Source organism: Myiozetetes cayanensis, unplaced genomic scaffold (assembly GCF_022539395.1).
Source record: "Myiozetetes cayanensis isolate MyiCay16 unplaced genomic scaffold, myiCay2020 scf4, whole genome shotgun sequence".
NCBI lineage: Eukaryota > Metazoa > Chordata > Aves > Passeriformes > Tyrannidae > Myiozetetes > Myiozetetes cayanensis.
The window spans coordinates 61045866-61070342 of NW_026087631.1; the positions used below are offsets into that span (position 1 = coordinate 61045866).

Here is a 24477-nt window from a genome sequence, read left to right on the forward strand (position 1 = left end):
GCTTGGCATTTTATAGTTGCCTGGGAAGCACTGCCCATGCCTGTGATTCCGCAGAAATATTTTTAGTATGATAGAAAGCTCTCCTATGTTTATCACTGATAGCTGCTCATAAACCAGCTCTTTCATAACACTTGAAGTGTCCTCAGTTTCCTCCTGTCTAGGCACAGATCTAAGAAGCAAGTTCCTCGCTTTCTTGAGAAATTCTTATCGCTAATGGGGAAAAAAAAAAAAAAAGTCTGGTGTGGTTTTTTTCCCTTCACTGACGTACTAAATCGATCCTAAGAAAACACAGTCAATGCCTCTAAGACACTTCAAAACACTGGTGTGAGCAGATGCCTGAGAACGCCCTCAGCCCGTTCCCGAACCGCCTGGGGCGGATCTCAGTGCCGGCTCCCTAACACAGCCTGTGAAATACGGCCGAGTTACTCGGCGTTTATCCTTAGGACTCCCGAGCCTGTTTGCCACACCTCTTCCACGGGGCTCGGCACAACAGATTATATTATTATTTGCAGCACAGAAAGCCACTAACCCCCTGACCGAGCAGCACCCCGGGCTGCCCCGGCCGCTTCCCGCGCCTTTGTCACCTCAGAACCCTCCTGCCGTCACCGCTCCCCTGCCCGCCCTTCCTCCTCTCCTCCCAGTCCCACTAAGGCAAACGAGGCCTGTTACAAGCAGCCAGTGAGGAGGACAGCTCTTGTGATGCTGGAAGGAGAAATTAAAGTGTATCTAAAACTCCTAAAGCGCCCTGCGAGCCCCAAACACGCTACCGGGGTGCCGCCTCGCCTCCTCCCTCAGACCGGGCTGAGCGCAACTTGCCCACGCAGGAGAATGGAGAGAGGTGCCTTCAGGATTTTATCTCAGGTCCACTCCTTTTACTTAGCAGACCTGCTTCTCGTGTTTTATAATGACGGCTTGCAGCCCTCCTTTTGGAGTACTGGCATTATTTTAGAGAGAATAATTAACAACGTGTAAGTGGGTTCCCCCTCGCCAGGCAATGGAACCGCCCGCCGGGTTCCTGGAGGCGAGGCTCGGCGTTTAACCCCTTTCCTGCCGAATCCCAAAGGCTCTGCCTGGCGGGAGAAGGTGGGATCCTGCATGGGGTTCTGCTGCCCTCGAACACCCCGGGCACGTTCAGGTGCTGAGGACTGCTGCATACAGGCGTTGTGAAACGGGAGAGCGACCACCACACCCTCAAAACGGACTTAAATACCATCAGGTAAAGGCATCCCGCATGTTTTCTATGCAGTGTTGTGGAAACGTGTGATAATGCTTAAATAGCGATTGGGGAAACTGGTTTTCTTCTTCTTCTCTCTCTCTCTTTTTTTTTTTCTTTTTTTTTTTTTTTAATGATTGCCAGTGGGAACTCTGTAGACCCTGCGTGGCACCTAGCTGCCCACCAGGTGAGCCATCTCCCCACCCCTGGAGACGGAGCATCGTCAGCCAGAACAACTGCTGCCATCAGGTGGGCTCAGTCACCTTTCAGAAACTCTTCTTTTCAGCAATAACTGCAGAAATGGAGGTGTCCTGACCCTGAGACCTTGTTGTCTTGACCTGCAATCCTGACCTGCATTTCTCAATTTAATGTCCAAGGTAAGATGGTATGGGTTTTGATATACAGCCTTTCCCAATTGCAGTTGCTGAGAGACTAAAGAAAGTTGTAGTAAATTCTTTTTTAAAATAATGTAATGCAAGTGGTCATTTAGCTCAAATTTCTGTTTCTTTGACTATTCCTCCGCTTCTCTATACTTTCTTCTCCTCAAGTGGCCATTCAGTTCCTCAAAAATCTTCAGTTATACCAAATAAAAGTAAAAAAAACCTCTATCAACTTCTGCTCAGTTCTTAGTCCCTTCAATCTTTTGACTCTATTAAATACTAGAAACCCCACTTCCCTTCTTCAGATTGTCTTCTAGGTTCACATCATTGGATGCCTTGGGAATTTTCCTTGACCCTAATGCCTGCAATTAAATGTTTTCCTATCAGTATCTTCCATCTTTGACATTTTTTCCAGATGAAAGTTTCTTCTCAAACTATGTTTTTTCTTTCCATTTTCTTTTATTCTCTGATTCCCAAGGGATAACGCTCTGAACCATAGTGAACTGTGTGGTAAGAGCCATTCACATTTTTTAGGAAAGGGGGAGGTTTACAGCTTAAAGTAAACGCAGAAGAAAAATTGTTACTTTTACTCCAAGTTGTTAAGGTTATTAGGTGTGTATTGGTAGCAAGGAACATGTGGAAAGACTTCTGACAGAAGAACTTCTGAAAGTGGCATTAGTGCAGGAGAACTTTTTCTGGAAGCCTCCCAAGTGATATGAATAGATCTACAAATTACAGTTCCTTGTCTGCTTAAGGCCAAGCAAGGTGAGTTACTTGTGCTGGTGTCAGACAAATCATGAACGTTTGTGTCAAATTTCCTTTAACATAGTAGGCATTAGAATATTTAAATTTATTGTAGCTGCATAACTTCTTGCCTGAAAAGTGTTTTGTGCATTCAGTTTGTATTTCAACAGCAGGCCTGCCTTTCTAATCTAGAAAGCACACCAGGTGTACAACTGCAACCACAGCCTTCGAAAGTAAAAGGAGAAAGAAACGCATTTTGCAAAATAACAATAATAAATTGCAAGATTTTGTTTTACACATTGCATATGAGAAATGTCTGCTTTTGCTTAGGGAACTTGGGTGAGTTCTTTAAAAAAGGGTAAACTAGGGGATTGTATTCACTCTGAATTTTGTTGTTTGCTTGTCTTTGATGAAATGTAGAGCTTTCCTTGTCATACGACAAAGTGTTGAGAGCACTAGCTATAAACCTTTCATTGTAGAAGGCACAACGGTGACTTTTACTTGAATTAAGGTTGTCCATATTGGCTTTTTTTTTTTTTTTTTTTTTCAGTGCATTAAACTGAATGCCCCTCATGGCATCTGTCAGCTTCTGTCTAGCAAGAAACTCAGAGTTGGGCCTGTTCAGCATTGAGAAGACACAACTGAGAGGGCACCTCATCAATGTCTATCAGTATCTGATGGGAGGATGTCAGGGATGGAGCCAGGTTCTGCTTGGTGATGCTGAGCAATAGGACAAGAGACTATGGGCAGAACCTGATGCACAGGAAACTCCACCTGGATATGAGGAAGAAATTCTCTACTGTGCAGGTGACCATGCACTGGAATGGGTTGCCCAGAGAGGTTATGGAGTCTCCCTTACTGGAGATATTCAAGAATCTTCTGGATGCAATCCTGTGACACGTGGTCTAGGATGGCCCTGCTTGAGCAGGAAGGTTGGACCAAACGACCCACTGTGTTCCCTTCCAACCTGACCCGTTCTGTGATTCTGTGAATATATTGAGGTGTGGAAATACATAGGTCAGAAAAAGAACACTAAACACTATACTGACATATGAAGGTAAAAGTTGCACCCTTTAACAGTTGAAATCTATTGGAACCACATACACTAAAATACCTCAGCCCCAATAAAATTTTGTGAATAGTTACACATCCCTCTAATGTCCCTGAAAATATCAATATAGCTTTTAAATCTTAGTCCTACTGGATGTATAATTTGTCCTGGAACCAAATTTTTCTTTTACCATTTCATTATAGTTATTGCTTTAATGTTGCATAAAAGGATAAAGAGTGTTACATATCTTCCTCTATTCTTTGAATGCTTACCCCATAGCTGTGTTTTTTTCATTAGTGCCTTCTTATTCTTGTTTCAGGAGTTGAGCAAATTGTGTCCAGTTGTTTTACTTCCCTAAAATAATTATACAAGTTTTATGGCTCATTAATTTACATGAAGCCCATTATTTCTAGTGAATCTTTATTCCTATTAACAGTTAGGGAACCGTTTCTAAATTTTAACTTCCAAACATGGAATTTATGGTGTTCAAAAATACACTGAATTTTTTCGGTCCAAGGAGGTAAAAGGTTAAAAAAGGTGATGTACCCAGAGATCTTAAGTTATTTTTTTAACATACAAGTTATTTTTTTAACATACTCTGATGTAACATTCAGCCTCCTATCTGGGAGTTAATTATCTCGGGGCATAAAGACTTAGATAAAGCAGGCAATGTGTAATCTATTAGTTGGGGCGTTCGGTCAGGAATTTGCTCTCACATTCAGGAGCTCATCTGCGTTACTGACAGTGGGGTTCTTCCCCACTAGGTGGTGATACAGGAGCAGCTCCGGGTTCTCTCTTTGAATGGAATCCCCACTCATGAATAGTCTCTAAGACCTAAGAGAACAATTAAAAGTAATTTCAAGCAAACTTCTTTCCTGTTTTGTAGAAAGCAAGGTCTCCAGTAAGATTATAAAGACGGACAAACTTTACAAAGAGAGAGGAAGTATTTGAGTCACTCAGTGAAGATAAATATGTGTGGTGATAACAGTAATATGCAAAACCTATTAGGACAGTTTGGAGGAAGATCTGGTTTAGAAATTTGACATTCTAAATGGTGGCAGTCATAATCTTTTGTCCAACTCAAAAAGAGTGGTTTATTTTAGCACAAAGCAACCCATCAATCCACACGCCATGAATTATTCTGTGGAGGACCTTAGTTGTATCAGTTCTGTGGAATTGCTTTTCATGTGTAGAAACAGCAGCAAAAGTTGAAGCTGTGAATATATTTAGAAACACAAGTAGTTGTGTCAAAAATACATTATATAAACATTAGGCTACTGGATGTTATAGAGCTATGAGAAAGTAATGCTGCATATGAAAAGTAACTGGTAGCAATTCAAAGCCTCCCATTTCTTTTTCACTTGTGAAACTTCAGTTTCTTTAAAATAAACAGGCAAAATCCTCTTCAGTTGAGCAGTTTTGTAAGTGTGGACTGCTTACAAAAGAATTGCTCCACAGCTCTTGCTCCAACTCCAAATTGTAGTTTCCATGTTTCTCCCTCTGATCATGTTATCTCAGTGCTTACTCTCAAGGCCTGCTACTTCTAAAAGGTGTGAGTTATCTGAGATGCCATGAAACTATAAGATGTTGAAAATAGGAGTGTTGAATAATAAAGTTAATTTGTATAGCTTTGTTTGTTAATCATTAGCAAAAATTTTTTACACAAAGGCTTACTTAGATTAGTTAAACAAGTCAAAAAATAGCCTCATTCCCTTGACTGAAAAGTTTAAATTGGGCTTTGCAGTTTTCCATGTCAGCAACCAATTTTATTTTCTGAAATACTAAGTTGTAAAAACGTCCTGATGCAAATTGTTGCTATTAGAAATAGGCAGGAAGTGAGACATTTTAAGGAATAAGAGATTTTCCAGTATGGCATCTTTTGTTATGAGTATGATTATTAAAATCAGATATCAGCACATCCTGGCTGAACCTTCTCAGTTCAGACTTTCCTTGACTTTCTTGACAGGTACCTTGATATTGTCCGTCATTCCATCCTACTGTATCCCTTGTGATTGTTCAAATGTTCTCTTCACAACACTGATAGTTATCTCATTTTTACAGGCAGTAAAAAGCCTTTTTCTTGAGCAATCTGTGAGCTTTTTCCTCTACTACTATTGCCCTGAGTAGGACCAGGGAATTATATCTTCAGCCTGTATTGTAGAAACACCAATAGAGTGCATTAGTGGGTAAAAAATAAACAAATTAAACAAAAATCCCACAGACATATTTCATTAAGGTTGTGGCATGTATTTGCTGGAATTTCTACATACAATTTTGTTTTCCTTCTTACCTTGACTGATAAAAGTACTTGGATACCAGCAATTGCAAAATGATCCTCTCCACCTTCCTACTCTGGAGGGTCATTTTTCTAATGTCCTATCTGGTTCCCACAGTCATTTCTGCTTCTAATCCAATTTCTGTCTTCATTTTTGCAACCTACCTTAGTCTTGCATTTGAAAAAGAGAATTTCAAGAGACACCTAGACACCCTTCATTAAAAACAAATTAAATTAATGTTTCCCAGTCTCACTGTTGAAGTAAGGGATTTTTGGAATCACAGATAATCTGGACTTGAAACAGACAGATTTAGCTAAGAAAAATAGTAAAAAATAAAAAAAAAGAAAGTGTGTCTAGATTGTACAGCAGGTAGGTTAACAAAATGGTAATGCAACAACATTAAAAATAGCTAGTGCCGACCAAAGAAGTGATTTTTCCATCTTTTAGTTATGCTTACCACCTGCTGCCAAATTTATTTGTGCCAGGATCTAGCTGACATTTGAAAGTATGTTGAGTATAATGTAAGAAATGGTATAGGAGCATTCTGTACATTAAGAGCGAGGGAGAGTTGGATCAGGGAAGATCACACGTAATAGAAAAATTAAGAGCTGATGTGTAACTAGAGTGGTCCACAAGAATTGTGGAATGTGATTTGTCTCTAAAAAACCAACTTTATGCTTTCTTCTTTACTAGTATTTATCCATGGCTCCATTATTTGCATGTTATATTGTCATTTTTATCAATTTCCCTGTAGAGAACATCAGGCTTTCCAGGCTGCAGTTCCAGGTATACTGGGCAAATTTTTATAACAGTAAATTTATTTGATGATGGCTATATTCTGATACAGGATTTATGGAAGATTTACAGTTAAGGAAAGAAAAATTATTTACAGTTTTATTTTATAATAAAGCAGGCAACATCATTTTAATTAAAGTAATGAAAGGAATGACACAAAATTTACATAGAAATGCACTGAGAACCAAGACTTAGTCAAAGGCATTTAGTAGCAAACGTACTAATTGTGATATTTGGAGTTGTGGTTATGTATTATGTATGCTCTGCTACAGTGTGATTTGAGTCCTGAATTTTAAGACTGGCAAATGTGTGATGTACCTTCTTTATGTATTCTTAAAAATTCCATAAATAAAACTGTGAATTGATTGTTCTCATACAGTGAGAACAATCTGTTTTCCATCTACCTGACTATTTGCATGAATGAACAAATTTCTTTATCATGTTTCCCTCATAAGTAGACTCACATACCATTGCACATATACTAATTTTTAATCCATTAGTAGAATCTGATAATCTATTGGGTATGCAGTGTCTACAGTGATAAACACACATATTCTTTATTTCCATTTTGAACCAAAACACTTATTCATTAGTACTTTTTATTAGCCTTGACTTAGTAAGTTTTTCCATCTAAAAGAATAAATGGATTTCACTGAAGATAGAGGTACCTGCCTGTAAAATAACTCTGTCACAGTGTCTTTGTGATATTGCTGAACTGACCAGTGAGGAAGCCTCACCCAGACCCAGTCATTGTTATCTGTTGTACAGTGTTGGTATAAAGCTTGGATTTTTCTTCCTAACAGCATTTTGACTTGGGCAATTTCAAATATGTGGAAGCTATATAATATCTGATTTATAGTTAGAAACATTCATCTCTGTTGAATGAAAGCTGTATTCACAGTACAGTGAGTCACTCATATCTCATTTTCAACCCCTTATGTACCTTCCAGATCTTTAAGATGAGGTTCCTTTCTGTCTCTTCAATGCTTCTTGCTGCTCTTAGCACTGTCAACTTCTCTGTTAACTCCTGGGATCTGACTTATTCATCTTTCACCTCAGCTAATTTCCAGTTTTCTACGCTGAGGTATAGAATCTAAGCCTCAGTCTTAATTGTTAAAAAAAATCTACTGTGTTTGTATGGGAGAGAAGATACGTGTTGTTTTTTATAATAGTTGCTTGCTAGTACAGAATGCCAGCAACCTGTACTAACAGAGAGTCAGAAAACAAGCCCCTCACCCAAAATAGCTTGCAGTTTAAATAAACAGCCAAGGGTCGAAGGACCTAGAGAGGAAGAACAGAAGAATAGCACAACTCAGTTCAGTTCAATGTTTATCTTGTTATGCTCTTTGTTCTCTATTTCTTTTCCTTAGGAGTTAAAAAAGGCAGAGTATTTGGTTTTCCTACTTGTTTGTGAACTAATGAGGGGATCTGACATCCATGGGCCTTAAGGAACAACAAAAGGATATTAAAGGAAAAAATCCAAGTAAATCTATTTAACAAGTTTTTATTTTGATTTTGTAAGATTAAAGTACAGATGTTAGTAGATAAATCTTATTTCTACAGTATAGCATCAGTTACTTTAGTGTTCATTATGAGAGTTTTTCAAAGATGCATATTCTTACAAATAAACTATTTTATGATTCATGTACACCTCTAAATTGTGTCAGTTTCCATTAATATAATTTAGAGCAGATTCATTCTGAAAATAAGAAGTTTCACAGAAAAAGGTAAAGGCAGTTTACAGTTGTCTTAAAGCATCCTTTAGAACCTGTGCTATGCCCCAAATGAATGAGACTGCAGTTATGAGGTCCATGGCCATGACATATCCAAATGTGTTTCTATTTAGGGTGGTTTCCCTACCTAGACTCTAATGTAATCACATCAAAATGATAAAGAAAGCTTCCCCCAGTAAAGTCTTGGGGAAGGTTAATGGTGCAAATACTGCCTTCTCTCCTGCTAAAATGAATCACTCCATGGGCAAAGTACAACATCAGCTGGAGCAAAAAAGTTTATTTTGCATGCTGCAAGTCTGCAGTGATGAGCAGCCCTCAGAATTTGGGAGAACAATGTGGTATGTCTTTTACCCAGGAAAAAGCTAATTTGAAAATTGTACACACTTGTATGCACTACAGACAGTGTGATTTCTCTATCTGATCAACAGAAGAGCCTGCTAAATGATAACATTCTGCTTTATTGTTTATTTCAATGCCTAAGTCATATCCTGCTGGGGAATTTTATGGCTTGAAATGTGGGTTTCCAGAGAGATTTTTTGTTTATAGTTCTCTAACCATTTCATTTTTCTACGTTTGCCAAGGACTCTGAGAAGCTATTGCTTCAGACATAACAGATGTACTGTGTTAATACTACCAAATCATATTATTGACCTCCTAGAATGTTCATAAATGATTCATTGAACAAGACATAAAAATAAATGCGTTAAAATTCACAACACATTAAAATAATATTAAAATTAAGGTCCACTTTCCAGAAAATATATATTTAAATTATATTAGTTAAATAACTTACTAAGACAGAAACTAAAGGAGCCTTCAAAAATAAACAACAAACTTTAAAGGTTTTCTTGTTGAGTTGCAGATGATATTAAGGAAAATGAAATTAAAATGTATGAATTTTGAAATTGTACCAGACAGTCCATTTATTGTTTCTGATATTATTTAGAACTACAGGTTTATAAAACAATTAAAAATATGCTTTTTTCCTGAGGTAATAACATCATTGTAATATAAATACATTTTGACACTGGGATAAGTGCTTGACAATAGGGTAATAATGATATTAGCACAGCTGGACAACTTCCTGGCATTGCTGAGCTGTTGAAAAATTTTGCACCCAAGATTTACATCAGATGCTTTCTAATTTTAAAAAAGTTCTATTACCCTTTTATTTTACTTTATTTTAATGTGGGTGATTTGTTTTAGTGTTACTAATTTGCCAGTTTTAAAAAACACGATGTCATACTGCACTTGTTTGAAACCTAGTCAGTAATGTATCCATTTGTGCACTGAGAACAAAAACAAATTAAGCAGATAAAAATAACTGTCCAAGATAAATTAAATTCAATTTAATATAAATTGGACTAAGATTATACTTTATTTACAAACTGACACTTTAAATAATTTCTTCTACCAAAGTATATCAAAGTAAAGAACTGGAAATCTTATTACTTGATCAAGATCGTGATCTGTTTAGTCTAACAGTAATTTCATGAGTCTCATGATTGAAATACAAATATAGAATATGAAACCTTATTAGGAAGGACAGACAAAGAAGGAGAGTACGATATTACTCCATATATTGAGGCATATATCCTTGCTCTGAGAGGTGGAGTCTGTCAGGAGATAAACCTGTTTAAAGTCTGTAGTGATGATAAAAGAGAAAAATCACAAAGGTACTTTCATGGTTAACCAGGACAAAACACCAATCAAAGGTGATGAGGTGGATGAAATGATTTCAGACTAGGCTGGACTTTGGTACAAGTACAGCATGTAAATAAATAATGGCCAGTCTTCGCGAGCGAAGATCCGGGGAAGGTCTTTCCACCTTCCAGCCTGCGCATTGGATTTTTTAGGTGAGACACAGTGTGCACGGAACTGAGCCCACCCTTTAATCCTAAGGTTCATCTGCAGAATGCAAAATATTAATAAGTTCTTGGAACGTATTGGCCAAATTTATTATTTCAACGGTAAGAAGGAAAACAGGATGAAATGCATCTGACACTTGGTATAGAGAGGGAATTTAAAGGTGAAAAACAACACTGATGATTGTGGTAATAAATTATTTCATTATTTCTAGGATGAAAATAAATATTCCATTAGTAAAAAAAATCCCATACAAGAGGATTCTAATGGAACAAAGATCTCAGGAATGCCAGTAGATCCTTAGAAAAAAAATATTAAGAACATAGAAGAGAAATATTTCAAAGTGAAGGAGGTTGGAATAATAAAATGAAAAATGCAGGATAGAAAATGACAGATTTGCAAAGAAAGATTAGAGAATATTGGTAGCTCTACTGAATATCTATCAGCACTGTCATCCTACCATCCAATAATCAAGCACAATATTTAGATGCTTAAATAAGAATATCCTCAGTAAGATATATGAAGTAATATGTCTGCTGCATTTGAAACTGATAAAGCCTGAAATTGAGTGGGTTTTTTTCAGTTTTGATGACTGTATTTCATGAAAGTTTTGGACAGCTGGAGAAAAGCTACAAAAGATGAGTAAAAACAGCCTGCTGGAAAACATGACACGTCTGACAACTTGAACAAAATGAACTTAATAAAAGTATGAATGAACAAAATAACCTAACAAAAAGAACTCAGGCTGTTCAGCCGAAGGGAGTAGAGCTTGTGTTCAAATGTGCAAAGTGTATCTGAAAATGGGATGGGAAGTGCTAGTGTTTATTATGAAACAAGAAATAACAGCTCAGTTCACAGGAACAAAGATTTATGTAAAGCATCAGAGAGGAAAGCAAAATAAAGCAAACCAAACCCCCAAAACCACTAGTATTTTCACACTTGGGTAGTTAAATACTGAAGTAGATGGCCCGATAGACTGTGGTATCTTTGTCACTGAAGGTTTAAGGACAGGTAATGTAAATGGTTTAGGTCTTGTCTTTGGGCAAGAGAACGGACTAAAGGAGCTTCCTTTCAATTACTTGTGATGCTTAGATTTTATAACTCCTTTTCAGAAGGAAGACAGCTGCAAGAAAAAGGAGCAGAGAGTAGCAGGGTGACTGAACACAGTTTTTATCTGAATGATTGTCTTCTGTTAATGCAGGTAGAGATTTGTACTGTTACTTTAAAAAACAGAAGACACGCATTTTTAGTTTTTGTTTGGAATATAAGTTTCCAACAAAGAATACAAACAAATTTCATGTCTATAGTGAGACTTTGATGATAAACATTTTTTAATAATTCACTGTATTCTCGAGCTCATGGGATTTGTACTCATATGAATATATTTTATGTACTTCCACAGCAACGTGAGGAAGGTAAAGCCTAAATTCTTTCTCAAAAAGGACTGATTTGATGCAGTCTTTTGATTTAAACCCCTTCAGATGGTACCTATTTTGAAATAATTTATTTCTAATGAATCTGTTTGACAGATTTGACATTAGCTGCAGAGCATCACTTGTACATGTAAACCCTAACCATTGCAATGGCTGTCTTGAGCCTGGTCTTGACTGTGGGACTAATTTAAAAATATTAAATTATATTAAATAAAATTTAAAGTATGGAGCTGCAGTTGAGAAGCTCTTTGGCCATTTACACTATGCACATTAGACAATAATAAATTTTATTGCCTTTTAACTTTTTATTGTTTGTTAGGGGCTTTTTTGTTTTCTTTTTCTGCAGACTACAGCAATTCACGTGATAAAAGTCTTTCTCAAGTTGAGAACAGTAAGGAGTTTGCTATCAAAAATTGCTTTTGATTAATTGACTTGCTTTTGATACTCTCAGTAACAGAAAGCTACATTCATGAGCTTCATTTCAGATACTGTAGGAGTGGTGTGATATCTGTGATGGTTTAAGGATATAAGCAAAGCTGAAACTGTCCACGGTAATTAGGGGCTGTGGATTTTAAATCCAATGCCAATGATGATGACTTGACTTTGTAGGCAGGAATTGGAAGGGGGTCCCAATTAGTCTACTTTATTTTCTTGCATGTGTTGGATGTATTCTATTTCAAATAATACATTTCAATTTCTTCTATGTTTTAGCTAAGGTATGGATCATGATTATCATACAGTTTTGCTCTGTGTATTTGACGCATTTGCTTGATGAATCATTCAGGTATGATAAGAAGCCCGACCTAAAGTCCAGTATGGTCAGCAAAAATCTCTGTGCACTTAAGAGGAAATAAAAATAGGCTCTAAAGGGCTTTTCATGGCTTTTATGAGCTTTTATTCCAACACACTATTACAATTTTGTTCTTACATTGTATAACACAGCCTTTGTATGTTTGTGATACTAGGAAAGACAGAGAAAATAATGGACATCTCCAGAATGAAAATTCATATTTTTCAAGAGCATGGTTTTATTTTTGCTGCTTAACATTTTCCAAGGAAGGGTACTAAGAAAAGGAAATCCAGATTAATCTGATTTTATTACTTTTAATATTTGGGTTTTGTGTCTACAGTAACCAGTTGAAGCAGTTGTCTAAGTAGTGATATTTAACTTATTTTGTATTCTACTTTTCACAAATGTTGAGGATGCAACTTGAAGATGTACATATATACATGTATAATAGCTACTCAGTTCTACTGTTTTATCCGGGGGGAAAGCACAACTTTCATGTAATATTCATTCAGTTTTTAATTATTGCAATTATTTTATTACTAGCACTTCTCCTGCTTCACTGGATTACAGATGTATAGGAAGGCTGACTTCTGTCTTCACCTCAGCAACATTCACAGTCTTTTCTGAACAACAAGCAACTACTCCTTTCCAGTATTTGCTTTTTCTTCTCTTCTCTTGTCACTGTGAATAGAAAAAAACTTGTGACAAAACAATTAGGTAATTTGTATCACAATTCTTTTCAAAACCTTTTCCCATGACGTTTACAATAACTATCATTTTGTGTATTTTTCTTTGTTTAGCTGCTACTTTGTGGTGTCTCTCCTTGAACCAACCTTATGTATTTAATTTCTTTGTATTTAAAGGTGATACTGTAATCCTTGCAAAACATGTATGTTTTTCTGTTCATTATTTAGTACCACGGTGAAGACTCTTGTGTGCTACATAGCCCAGAGAATAATAGTAAACAAGAAGAGAGTTACTTTGTTGGTTTTAGGACTTCAAGTCATACCTTACATGATTTGAGTATCTGATCTGAGAATATGTTCTTTTTAGGGTAGACTCGGTGTTTATTCCAGGGATAAAGGCAGAGATAACACTTAGTTACATTCAAATTAATATACAAGTCCTAAACTTGCATATAAAAATAGTTTCTCTGTAGAAAAGTGACACACATTTAAAAGTGAACTTTGGCAAACCTTATCAAGTTTTAATTCCCTTTACCATTCCCTGATTTTCACATGTCCACAATGCTCTTCCCTTAAGGTGTTCTTTCCTTTGAAAATTGCTCTCTACTGTTCCATCATTAGGTCAGGGTATTGATTTAATACCCACTTAGCAACAGCAGATCAAGTTCACCTTCCTTAGTTTTTTTGGTTCTGAAGCAACCAGCTCACTTTGCTTTGTTCTGCACCGCAGACCAGTTTCAGAGGACGCTGAGCCAGGGTAGGCACACACCTACAGTGGGACCTTGAGTGGTCGTTCAGCTCATGGGACCAAGCCCTGCAGCAGAGTCAGAAAGGACAGCTGGCCTCAGCACCCATGATTTCACTGCGCAAATGGACCCCTATTGCCCTGTGCAACTTCCTAGCACAGACAGCATTTGTTTTATTCTTTGATGTGTTTGTATTTGAAGGAATTATTAGTGTTGAATGTAAACATTTCATATGCTTACATTCACATGCTTACGTGCATACAGGTGCAGTAGATTATGAAAAAAATGTGGTTTCTTGTAATGAGACACAAAAGGAAAACTGTTCTTTCGAAAATACCTGAATCAGAAGTTGTGGTAATTAAGCTCCTTTTAAAAAACTTTTTCTTCTTTTAATGCTACTGAAATTATTTTAGTGATGCTTAACTGATGGTATATTTCATTTGAGAGTATTATTCCAGCATTTCCTGATCATCTTTGCAGTAATTCTGTTTACTTTGAGAAAGGAAGTATGACAGGTAGTCCTTGCGGAAAAAGAAACTGGAAGGTTGTAAGCTGAAGGAAGGAAAATTTCAGCTCCCAAATTCTTCTGTGTTCCATAGCTGTATACCCACAAGTTCTTAGTTGAAGCAAGATAACTATTTTTTACTATAAAAATTCACCACTTTCATCACTTCATCACATTTAAAATATTAATTCCAACAACCATATTAAGCCAAAGAACAACCACTTTAAATACTGTATTTTAATGTAGGAAATAAATTTCTGGTTTTGTTGACTGTATTTTTTACAGTGCTTTAAGTGATTTTGGCATCAAAGGTACTACAGAAATGAAGAGGGCATGTTTTCCTTCTGCTATTGTAGCGTCATCCCGGTACACCTACACTGACACGATTGCCATTGTGGGATGGGAATCAACATCCCTTGAAGATAAATGATGGAACCAATGTCATGACAAATGAGATTATGGAAACTAATTACTCTGCATGCTCAATAAAGATTTTCCAAATATACAAATTCTATGATTTTTTAGCATAGTGAAATGGTTTCATCTATTAGCAGCTTGAAAAGGTTAGATGTTAGTTCTAAGCAGGATAAGATTATTCTTAACTCAGAAGAGGAAGAAATCTCTACATTGGTTTTCAAAAAGAAAAAAAAAAAAGAAATATTCAGTCCATATTAATACCATATTATTCACAAAGGCCCAGGGTATTTTAAAGTTCTGGAATATTGCAGACTGCATAGTGGACTTTAAAACAGAAAGCCAACCCAGTCTTAATTGCAGGAACCTTTTCAGTCATGTAATCTCTATCTGTGGCAGTTGAGCAGTGTATTTATAACTTTTATTTAACACCTTGAATCCAGAAAGTACTTTGCTTGTTACAAATCGACAAGAATAAGTTCAGTGGCCATGAATGTGGTCACCTTTGGGGTGAAATGTTATAATGTAGCCAAGTGAACCAAGGCTCCTTAGGTGTATGAGAAGAAAGGTGATTGTAGCATGCATCAAAAACTGCAGGAAGAATTTTGGTAGAAGTGATTTTACTACTCAGGATACAATTTGGTGAAATGACAAAAAGATGATGTCACTCTTCTCAATGATGGGGTTTTCTTTAAGTGCAAGTGAAATGGGGATGTCAAAGAAAATATAAACATCTGCAGCAGATATACTCCTGACAATCCTCATTTCAAAGGCTGGCCAGCTTCACCTAATGTAGCTTCTCATGTAATCTCATTAAAAAGGTAACATTCCCACTAATTTATAAAAAAAAATGTGTTTTTTTTTTTCTTGCAGTGTTGGGCAGTTCACTTGATACCTCTATATTTCATAAGAGAGATCTAGGTACGTGTTCTCTTTACATGACTATTCCAGTTAAGTAAAGTTTGTCATTGTTTAGCCTTGACTGATTTTTTCTGGTTGCTATATTATGAAGGTTTTTGATAATAAGTACTTCAGAAATTAAGGTTCTAATCCCTCATATGCCTAGGCTTATTTGTGAGCATATATTAATGATGTTTTTGAAACATCAGGATCCAAAAATATTCTGTCATGCAGCATCTTCATTGTGTCCATTTGTTTGTTTGTTCCCTGGACTACAGCTTAAATCTGTGGAATCATATTGCCTCCACTTCTGCTGTACTCCTCATTCATTCCATGACTATTTCTTAATGTTAACCTTGTAGTTTTTCCTTTAAGACAGTCCTTAAAAAAAAAAGCCCCTTCCTAGATTTTGGGAAACAAGCTACTTGGGGACACTGAGTATACTAGTTTATTGAATCTTCTTATGTTTTTGTAGAGTACTGATTTGGGTCTTTTTGTTGTTGGTTGGTTTTGTTTTGTTTTTTTTAATCGCTGTAACAATACACTCCCCTGGTCCAATTTCTGTATACAACTTTTATTTTTATTCCCTTGATTGCTCTGATCTTGTCCTCTTCTCAGTGTGACTGTGAGAAAGAGGTGTCGCTAGTGACAGAACTTTATTCCCTAGTATAGTAAATATTTGATTAAGATGAAGACTATATCATATTACAAAGCAAAATCCAATGCTTGGACACATAGAGAGATTATATTATCTCATAATAAATCTATTTTTTTTTAATTTATTGAATGTCCACTGCCACCAGAGATAATATCTAGTGCAAGTGCCTTGGCTCATGAAACTCTGATATTTCCTTTGTCTCTTGTGTTTTTCTTTATCAATAATATAATTTTACTGTAATTATTGTATTTTATAAGGAGATTGGTGCAAAGAAATTCTGAGTTTGTTTGAGAGCATTCTTTTTTTTTCTACCATCTTCTCTAAGAAACTGTCAGATCCACCTTCTGAAGAGGGAAATGACCTCTTATTTTTAAAGAAAATTCAACCCAAAATCTAGGAAAGGGTTTTTTTAAAATATAAGTTGAAGGCACAATCCTTTTCTTCTGTTAATTGCTTATATAAGGAAAAACTCAAGCCTGAGGGAGAAGTAGCATCACATGCAACACTTCACCTCCACATAACAATTTGAAGTTTTCTATAGACTAATTGTTTACTGGTTTTCATGCAGATCAGTCCCATTTCTTCCTACCTCTCCCACCTCCCCCCACTGGGAAATACTGTACACAACCATAGGAAAACAATGGTCTCTATTCTTACAGCAGTTACAGCAGGGTAACTAGAGTGACTGAGGTAATTAAGAATCACGTACATCGGAAGTACTTTCAGTTAGGTGCTAGGAAAATCAAAAATCGCTCCTGAATAAGAAAAATAATAGTATTTATCTTCATGTAAATTTGACTTTGCCTCATTAAAACTAAAAAACAGTTTTTCACTCTGAAAGTTCAGGTATATTCCTGATTATCCTGCTTTCCCACTGGTATCACACTTGTACCAAAAATTTTGAAGAATTTAGTGAACTTCAGGTAAATATCATGACAGAACAACTTCTTTGAACCAAAACTCTGTGACAGCTTATGAACCTGCTCGTACTAACTGGAATGACTAAAACTCCATGAACTTCAATTATGGCCCTAACAACACATTTAGAATAAGAATGTACTTGTTGATTATTATTATGGCTTTGTATTTAACTCCATTAAAGACTTGCATACTCTTCTTAACTGAATATTTATTCAAGTAGAACATTTATTAACTGTCATCAGACACTTTGGATGGTAGGTGTTTTAATGTGGTAGGAGGTTTCTCTTAGAAGTTTTTCTAAGATAGGAGGTTAGGAAATTTTAACTTGATGTAGGTTTAATATAAATTGAGTACATTTTACAGTGTTCACTAACTGTATTCTGTAAGCTAAGAAAATTATAGTATTCAAAAGTTTACTGACAAATTACAGACAACTACTCTTACTGTAGTTAATGATGCAGGCAGTAAAAAATCTTAGTCTTGAGAACTGAAAGAAGACATTTTCATGACATGCATGCTGAAATCTTGAACACAATAATCTTATCACCCGAATAGAGTATTAGCTTTCTAATCAGACAGGATTAAGTGGAGTTCAGTGTTACATTTCCTCATTATAGTTGCAAAAGTCTGTAATCTGCCTTCAGTGAAAATTGATGAAGAGAATTAATGAGAAGGTGCCACATCTATGTAATCACACAGAACATAATTCTACATATTTTTAAATAAATGAGAAAATAATTGCTGATACAGGTAGAAACAGAACTGAGTCAATATTCAGTGAACATCAAATTTTAATCATATTTTTTTTTATATGCAGCCAGTACATGCAATTACAAAGAAACAAAACTTACCAGAAGTATGATGGACCAGTAAAAGGTGATCTTTGATCTAGGGCCAAAGACATGTGAAACAAACTGGAAGTGTTTTACCATATAATTTTTTGATGTTCTGCATTCAAAAAGCATGACAACTCCTTTCCAAGTTTGAAGGAAGAGCCTACTTTATATTCCACGTACATCTTGTAATCTCCAGCTGGAAGAAGAACACCAGTGCAGGTTACAGCAGCACTAAACCAAAGTGGCAGAAGAGTAACCTGGCATCAGTCTTAGCTATGAGAAGAATACTGTAGGCTCTCAGTATCTGTTATTCTTCTGGATAATAATTGGGATTCTGAAGTATGGTGATTTTTTTTTTGGAGGGAATATAATGTTCTTAGGGGGATTGTTAATCACTAGGATTATAGCAATAAACTGCTTTTGTCCACTTAAGGATTATGTCAAATATCTGATTGTTGGTTATGTTGAGGTGGCTTATAGCTATCATATTGAATCATCCTCCCATATAGGAGAATGAAAATGAAAATTGAAAGTTTGTAAGTAATGGTCACTTCCATTTTTAAAATATTTACCATTTATATTTGTTGTTTGCCAAATACAGCCCTTTGGAGCAACAGTCATTCCACAGAAATCAATACAGGCCTTTTATTTCATAGTTACTGAGAAGTTCCAAGCTAACTTGTTTCCTTCAAAACAGCAAAGCAAAATGTTTGAGCGGACCACAAAGTGCTGCTGAAGAGCCTTCTTGGCATGTGGAGTATTTTGAAACTCTTATCTTGGTTTTCTGTTCATAATCCTCCTTATCCCCAGAACTTACACAGCATTACCTTACTTTTTCCTTTTCTCTGCCTTGTTTTACTCCTCTCCTGCAACTACTGCTGCAGACAGTATTTGCACACACTGCTGTGTGATTTGTTATTACGTCCCAGCTGAGCAGGGTTGAGAATTGATAAACGACTGTCACGGTCAGGAATCAGGACAAGGCTTTGTAAAGCCAGTGTGTATAGCTGTGTTTTCAGAGTGGTTAATCAGAGCTAGTGGTTTGCACTGGAAAGGTGATAGATGTGTTCTGGTATGATAAAATGGGGCTACATATGAGAACAGTGCTTGTTAAGCTTCTAAAGCCTGGACCTTCACCATTTACTTGGAGGATTCAAGATAAATTTCTCTCCCAAATTGTTATTCATTGCTATTCCGGCTACAAATGCATACATAGATACAGCATCCAAAGTGCATGTGCACATGCATTCAGACTTCTGAGAATTAGTGCTGGGTGGTATCTTAGAACCAATTTGTAAGAGAATTACTGACTTGCACAAGGAGGAATGAATCCTTTACAGGAACCTCTTCGATCTCTTTTATTGAGATTAAAAAAAAATATTCTAGTTGTTCTTAGAGGAAAAAAATTTCTTTATTAACATTTTCAAGATATCACAGAATCAGAAAAGCATCTAGGTTGCAAGAGGCTTTCAAGATCATCGAGCACCACCATAATCACCCCAAAACCAGATCCCAGAGTGCCATATCCAGATGTGTCTTGAAAGTTTCCAGAGATGGTGATTCTACCACCTCCCTGGACAACTTATTCCAATGCCTAACTGCTCTTTCAGTGGAAAAAAAAAAATTCTAATATGTAATCTGAGCCCCCAAACATTAATCACAGAAAAAAATGTTTAACAATATTCATGGGACATGCTCAATTCCAAAGATCAAAAGAAATTTCATCTAAATGCACATAGTGCACTTATGTGGGATGATGTGGGACATCCTGGACTACCCATCTGAAAAGCAGAGGGCCTTTGCAATAAAATCTATGGAGCCTCTGAGCAGAGGATCTAAATTGAAGGTGTAATATACATTAATACTGAATTTGAAATCATACTTTTAAAAGGGTATCACCATTTCATTAATTCTTGGGCTGTATTATGGTCTCTGTAAAGGTATTTCCCTGTAGATGTCCCTGAGTTGTACCCAGCCATTTTCAGTGATAAAGCTTTTATTGCTCTTAAGCAGCTATTGATGTAAATTTCTAGAACTGAACAGGATCCTGTGCATGTATGCATCTCTGAGACTTGTACAAGTACAAAAGAAATTGCTTTCAAAGAATACATCTAAAGACAAAGGCAGTTTCAAAGTTTTTATATGACAAATTTAACATATTAACCAAAGTATCTTTGAATTTCCCTGTAACAACTTTGAAAGATTCTGCCTTTGTCGTGCATCCCAATGGTAGAAGCATTCCATGAGTCCCATGTACTCCATTAGTTTGTCAAAGTAGGACTATCCTGTTTTATTGCTAATTACTCTTTTCTGTTACAGCGTAGCAAAGACGCCTTACATATAGTTTTTAAGTGATTTACTTTTCCTTGTAATTAGATGGCATGATTAAAATACACTTTATATTAAGTCACTGTTTCTTTTAAAGAGTTGTATTTAAGTTAAGGATAGAAGAAGTTCATAAATTAATGGCAACCTGTTTTGATAAGATCATCTCCTTAATAAATTCCTGTTATATCAAAAGGCAAATAATTTTCCTTTATTCAGAAGTCACACTGTAAAAAGGTAATCTACGTTTAAATAGTATATTATAAATCATTTGGGAGCTTATAATATGAATATAGTATACAGACTTTATTATTATTCTCTTAGTCAACACAGCTTACTAATGGAACATAGGAAAATTCATAGCACTGTCAGCTGGTTTACATCATTATGTGTGTTTCCATGAATAGAGTTATAGCCTGCGTTTCCAGTAAGGCATCCAACTCCAAAAAATAAGCAGAAATGCAAAGATAAGAGTTGCCGAAAATTAAAAAGGCTGTTTTATTCAGTGACAAAAAGACACTTGTGTCTCAAAGGGATTTGACTTGACTTTGGTGAGGAGATCCTTCACTTTTGAGTGGAAAGGTTGGGGCAGCAAGTTGAAGTATACGGTATTATCCCAGTATTAGCCAACAGACCTAAAATCTACCTAATTGCCCTGTACAGGATTTAAAAAAGTTTTAAAGCCAGGATGACTTATATGAATCAGGATACATTACTGATGGTTTCTTGTATCAACAGTGATTACAACAGAATATAATAGGAATTACGAATTACTGAATTTTTACATAGCACTAAGAAACTAATTACATTATTTTTGTGTGGTAGGAAGAAATGAAAACACCTCTGCGTTTGCCAAGATAGTGAAATTGTTGTTAAACAAATATGCTACTGGATTACTGGACAATCATTACGATAAAAACAGGTAAGCTTAGAATTATTGTAGACCAGAGTAAGGTCCTTAATTTTTAGCATTACCTGTTAAAAATTGCTCAGCAAAATTTTTTGACAGCATAAATTTTATATTAAAAAAAAAGCAAACCAAACACAAAAAGATGGCACTTCTCTTTGCTGCATTTCTGTTTATGTGACTTTCCTTCAGAACAGCCTGAGTAGTAAGGCACACAGATCTGGGTCTTTCAGAGAGAAAGCAAATAGTGTGCTCTTGATTTGTTGAACATGGTGACAGTGGTGGGCTGTGTAATGCCCTGGTAAGTATGAAAGAAAAGAGCTTGTCAGTGAAGAGGAGCAGATACAGTCTGGATAGGACTGAATGAGATTGATTTGAGACTTGTTTAGTAAGAAAAGGCACAGGAGAAAGGTGAAGTGTATGGTACACATGGAAAATGAGAGGTTGTAAGAGCTTCATGATGCCTAAAAACTTATTTAATTTATCCTTCATTTGCTAAAATGAAATGTTTCCCTCAAAATTTGCTAAAAGTAAGAGTTTCCCTCAAAATTCTTTGGACTGGCTTTACAGACTGAAACAAGTGAGGAAGAGAAGTGCTGGAAGAAATACCATTTTAAAAATTAACAACAGCAGTTTCTAATGAATGTTTCCTAATTAATCCTATATCCTTAGTCAGTGTAACTACACGCTATATGGAACTTCTTCTTGTAACATTATCCAATTGTTTCTGTTTGCAAAGCACTGAATAAATGTTTAAGAAAGATGGAAAGACAAAAAAATTACAACTGTTCATTTTTCAAGCAGATTCTTGGATCTGAAGTCACTGGAGTTCCACTATATTCATGTAAGGCACACTCTACACTTCAGAAAATGATAATACAATTACATAACTGATTGTTAAATCTGAAAAGAGAGCACTGGCAGGAACTTGTGAGGCATATTTTTGACGAACAACAAATATTGAGAGCAAGGAGCTACTTGAACAGGATTCTGAAGGTAATATAGCTCAAGACCCCCAAGGTTTTAGAGCAAAATTTCAAAATCTTAAAGGAAAACCACATAATGAACTAATCTGAAGCTCTTCAGAGAGAGAAATTGTAGATAGTTGCTCAACAGAAAATTTTCCAAGCAGCTGGAAGCAGAGAAATGTGCTGGGATTAATTAGATGAAATTACTTGCTGTGATGGTATTCTATACAAAGTAGCATTCATATTTCACAATTCCCAGGAAACTGTTGTTAAGTCTATGTTACACTCACTAATCACTTAAGTTCCATCAGATTTAGAGAGATAAGTCAGAAAATTTCTGCAACAATAAACAATTAAGATTTATTGGTCTGATTTCTCTCATGGATTGTTATTCCTTCTGACAATAAAACTTGGAAAACTACTCTATCACTGGAATAACGATGTCTGTTCTTAGGGTGTGCTGCAAATAATATATTATAATTTATGTTTGCACTCGTCTGGCCAGGATGAAGGAAGTCAGTCTGACTTGCTAGTTTCTGTGTTATAAATGTGCTTTTAGAATTACAACCGGAGTACATTTACAGCAGTGATCCATTCCTCACGAAGATGAAGGTTGTTTTCATGTCAGGGTGCTGCTCAGATGATTTTCTTAACATCAAAGTCATACCTTTAATACCCAGTTTTGCCTTTGTTTACAGTATCTACACCATCTACTGTATATGACAGTATAGTTGTATATATATATTACAGTATCTACAGACATATCTGATGTTACTGAGATATGTGGTAGCCAGCAAGATTTATTGCCTCCTGTTTCTCTCTCTTTTTTTTTGGATTTTTTTTTAAGATGAAAGTATCATTGTCCATTTATTTAAATGGGATTTACACTGTGGTGGAGAACATTCAGTGGAAGAACACACAGACTTTATTCTGGACTATAAAGTACTCATTGCAAATACTCTATCACTTTTTCCCTAGACAGAAGTGTTTGAATGTGGGACCACTTCTTTTTCTCAGTTTTGCATTTCAGAAGTGCCAACTTAATTTTTCTCCTTATTTTTTTAGCTGCTTATTAAAAAATGCAAATGTTCTTGAGGAAGGTCATTCATTGCCTGATGCTCTTCCCTTTGTTGCCTGATGCCATGACAGTAGGGTGGGGAAGCATTTCTGTATTTTGAATATATTACATGCACCCGGTAGATTTTCATGGTTAATGTGTTCAAAAAATAGCACAATGCACTGGGAGGATCTGCAGAAATAACATATTGTTTCTACAGAAGAGGCATCAACTGCTGTTTCTTATTTTTCACAACCATAGTGTATTATTGTACCAGTGTATATATATATAACACACTCCTGTCATTTTGTAAATTAAATGTTAATAAATTTTAAACCTTTAAGTAAGTCAACATTTATTTAAATGGTAAGTAGCCTACCATGTCCATCATCCCTCCACAAAGGCAACACCTTAATATGCTGTACTTGGGGCAGTTTGCAGTGAAATTTCTGCTCTCAGACACTGCTACCATCTCCAGACAATGGAATGTCATGCTGTGATCACCACTGACCAGCCCGGATATTTGCAAGTCATTTGTGATAGGAGAGGAAGGCAGTTTCATCACCAGAGTGAATAATGAAAGAGATAAAATGTAATCTTGATAGATAATCCTGTTAAGAGGGAAATTGAAAGGTATTTAAACATCCTGGTTGATACTAATAGGCTTTTCTATAGGATTATATAGATTAATGCTCAGATTTTGGAGAAAAGGTTTCCTCTGTATATTCACAAGCTTCTCTGAGTGTTTTTTTGCAGACTATATATTTTTTTCCCTCTCTGATTATCAGAGCAAAATCACATGCTTTTAGAGAAAAGAAATGGGATTTTTATAAAGGAAAGTGAAAAAATATTTTGGTTTATTTACTATTTCAAATACATAATTGACTTTTTTTGAAAAAGTTGATCTAATTAATGATTTTGATTTCTTGAGAGTCAAAAAATGACTGGAACTTTTTTTTTTTTCTACTTGTTGCAATGAAGGCAAAGGGCCTTTCTTAGGGTACCAAATCCTTGGGTTGAAGCTAGGTTGTTTTTTACAGGTGAGCAGAGGAAAGAATGGCTCAGGAGTTCTCCCTGACTCAGGTGGCTCATGAAAATATCAGGCGGAATTGCAGCCTTTTTGTGGGTGGGGCTGGAAGGAGTTATTTTACACTCCTTCTCTTTTTAGTGGAATGATACAGAAACTATTTTTAAACAGATTAACCCTCAGTGTTACCTTGGAACTATCTCAATACTTGATCTATGCTAATAAAGAGTTAGTGAGTATGTAGAA

The 24477-nt window shown here is 36.0% G+C and overlaps 1 long non-coding RNA gene across 1 annotated transcript; it reads left to right on the plus strand.

Annotated features, from left to right (window-relative positions):
• The first annotated feature begins 1063 nt into the window (after positions 1 to 1063).
• Positions 1064 to 6901, plus strand: LOC126646786 (uncharacterized). The gene is made up of 4 exons (XR_007630403.1): positions 1064 to 1216; positions 1358 to 1400; positions 1500 to 1590; positions 2888 to 6901. It is a non-coding gene; the product is annotated as an uncharacterized LOC126646786 (long non-coding RNA).
• The last annotated feature ends 17576 nt before the right edge of the window (positions 6902 to 24477 follow it).